The 3233-nt window shown below is 42.2% G+C and overlaps 1 pseudogene; it reads left to right on the top strand.

Annotated features, from left to right (window-relative positions):
- Positions 1-1242: 1242 nt before the first annotated feature.
- On the top strand, positions 1243-2349 carry LOC148009865 (BTB/POZ domain-containing protein At1g30440 pseudogene; annotated as a pseudogene).
- The last annotated feature ends 884 nt before the right edge of the window (positions 2350-3233 follow it).

Here is a 3233-nt window from a genome sequence, read left to right as displayed (position 1 = left end):
GAATTTCTGAAATTCGGACTTCAAGAGCGCGCACCACGATCCGCAAGAAGTAGCGGCTCCAAACATCTTAAGAAACCCCAAAAAACTTCATCTTTTCTTCATACAAATGCAGGTAAGTTGACACTTGCTGGCTATTAAACTGCTTCATCTCTTGTTGGACAGCTTTCAAGGCATCCATAGCATCAGTATCACGTTTCACATGAGCTTACTGCTGCATAAAAATGGTAAATGACTGAAACAGGTTCTTCATGACATTATCATCTGTCATCTCTTCTTGTGAGTCTCCCATCTTGCTGAAAAGTGACGCAGCACTTAAACGTCGGGTTCACCAGAAATGTCGTAAAGTTCACGCAAAGGCTGCAGAACACGGGGTCCAAGGTATAGCAATGGAAGAGACTAACAAGAAGAAAATTGAATTGTTGATGCCAAAGTACACTATATTCCTTGTCAAGAGAGTTACATGAGGTCCATGTTCAGAAAAAAAACTGAAGCATCTCATAAACTGTTTAGCATTCCGGTGTATGAACTCAATTACATTAAATAGAATAATGGCATTAACTAATAATCCAGAGGGAAAGTGATGAGTTCTGGCAATGGACAGATTGACATTTAGATCAGATGCAGCTGATACTGCTCATTCAGAAAATGATGTTGTTGAGGCAACACCTGAAGATACTCAACTAGTTGTGGATGCTGAACCTGTTGATGAAAATACCCCTCTGATATCCCACCCATGCGGCTGGATACATAACTCTGTGAACAACCAGCGAAAGAGAAACGAGCTTTTGTTTGCTTAACCAATTAGTACTCTGTTCACATCAATTTGTAATAGCACCATGCTTAGTCATGAACACTGTTGGCAAGTCAACTAGATCAAGGGCATAACTTACACCTGCATATCTTTGTTGATGCGGCAGTTCGAGCTGAGGTTCTGTCCTTAGCAGTGCATAATGGGTTCACAGCAACAGAATATGCTAAATAGTAGGGCTAGAAGCCAACAGAATTTCTACTTTGCAATCAGATCATATGCCAAGATCTATTTCACCTCTTGTCGATCAGCACAGGGAGAGCACGCCCATGTGCCTCTGACAGCACCCTACCTCACCTTGATGCTCCCAAAGACGAGATGAACATAAGGAAGGGTTTTACATCTTCTAGTGCAAATGTCCAGGGCATAAATGGAAAAAAATGCGTCTCTTAATAGGGATGTCGAGGTATTAGTCATGGATTCCGCAAGCAATCATGTTGACGACACAAGCATCTCTAGCATTTTCAGGGGAAAGCTTACTTTGGAATGGAATTAGTACAGGAGCAAAGCCCAAAAAATCGCAATCAGACTAGTGATATGAAGACGTTGCCATTTTGGGCCTGGCTCTCTACAAACGGCTTATTGTAGTTGTGAAAGCTCGTGGTATGGGCCCTGAAAGCATTGCAGGTGCTCTCATGCACTTTAGAAAGAAATATCTTTTGGATCCAAATAAACTTCAGGCTGCTCCACAAGGTAGCCGAGGCCACATGCAGTGTGGAGGTACATCAACCACTGATCAAAAACTCATTCTAGAGACTATTGAAAGCCTCCTGCCTGTGTACAAAAAATGTGGTGCCAACCAACTTTCTTTCTAGTTTTCTTCGGATTGCTATGATGCTTAACACAAGCGTGGGCTGCAAGAGTAATCTAGAGAGGAGGATTGGCTTGCAGCTAGAACAAGTCAGCTTGGAGGACATGCTTTTTCCGAATTTATCCTACAGTATTGACACACTTTATGACACAGATTGTACTCAAAGGATCTTGGATCACTTCCTCTTGTTAGATCAATCTGCCGGGATTGCTTCTTCACCAAGCTCAGTAGACGAGGGACCTCTGATAAGCTCCCCTTCACTCACTCCAGTAATGATGGTAGCAAGGCTGATAGATGGTTATCTTGCAGAAGTTGCCCAAGATGTTAACTTGAAGCCAGCCAAGTTTCTGTCTTTAGCAGCAGCACTTCCAGACTATGCAAGGATATGTGATGATGGTCTATACAGAGCCATCGACATTTACCTAAAGGTGAGTTACCTGACCCATGTCTTTTCCCAATCCATGAGCCTGCACCAGCACATCAAAAGCAAGTTTTGCACTAACTAAGTGCTTTTGATACTGAAAAGGCACATCCCTGGATCAGAGAAGAGGAGTGAGAACAACTATGCCGCATAATGGATTGCCAAAAGCTTTTACTTGAAGCTTGTACTCATGCAGCTCAAAATGAGCGTCCTCCCCTTCGCATTATAGTGCAAGTACTATTCTTTGAGCAATTGCAACTTCGCACTGATACCGAGATGGCTTGCGGCGAGAGGCCGTTTCAAATTTAGTCCCCTTTTTTTTTTCCATAAATTAGCCGGCAGGCCTGATAGGTTTTTTCCCGCTGAATCCCTGAGGCCAATGACATATCCAAGCCCAAAAATACTGATTCCCTTGTGATTTTTTTTTCATGTCGTCCTTCCTTGTCCCCCAAAACAGCCTGCTTTTCTCTTGCTTTTACCCTCCAAAAGCGGTTCAAATTCCCCAATTTAGTTTCCCCTTCTTATGAATGAGTAAAACACAAATAGTGAAGTGCATCCATCTCTCGAATGTGTGATTTGAGGTTTATCTTTGAAGTCATGCATTGCCCCTTCGTCAGTTAGCTTTACAATGAATAATCTGCGCATAAACTTTGACTTCGGCCTTGAAGATTGGATGGCAAAATACTCCCTCGGTGCTTCGCTAGCGCTTTGCTCGCTTAAGCAGCTTTTGAGAGACTTCCTTCAACTCTATGTCATGGGAACCTTTGAACTTAGATGATCGCTTCCATAAACCTTCCTTTGATTCCATAATTCCCTGCACTTTTCTTAGAGATCATCATTGAAATTATCAGCTTGATAATGTCCTTTGGCATCAGTTTTTCATATTTTTCTAACACACACACATCATGCATCCAAACAAAATCATATACATGCACTAACGGAATATATACATTGGATGCGGATTATCATAATGCATCACACACACAATGAATCACACGCAGAAAATAACACAAATGCACAACAAAAGAAATGGAGGTGTATACGACTCGGATGCGCAGCAGCACGACAACGTTTTGCCTGGTAAATAAAGGATCAATCAAGTTAGAGCGACATGGTCACCATGATTCACGATTGAACTTATGAAACCGAAGGTAAATGATTAATTTGGGTTGACAGGGTATGGCTCCAACCCA

Source organism: Lygodium microphyllum, chromosome 30 (genome assembly GCF_053477565.2).
Source record: "Lygodium microphyllum isolate KBCC chromosome 30, Lygodium_microphyllum_v1.1.10, whole genome shotgun sequence".
Lineage (NCBI taxonomy): Eukaryota > Viridiplantae > Streptophyta > Polypodiopsida > Schizaeales > Lygodiaceae > Lygodium > Lygodium microphyllum.
This window is presented reverse-complemented; position numbering and strand designations above follow the sequence as displayed.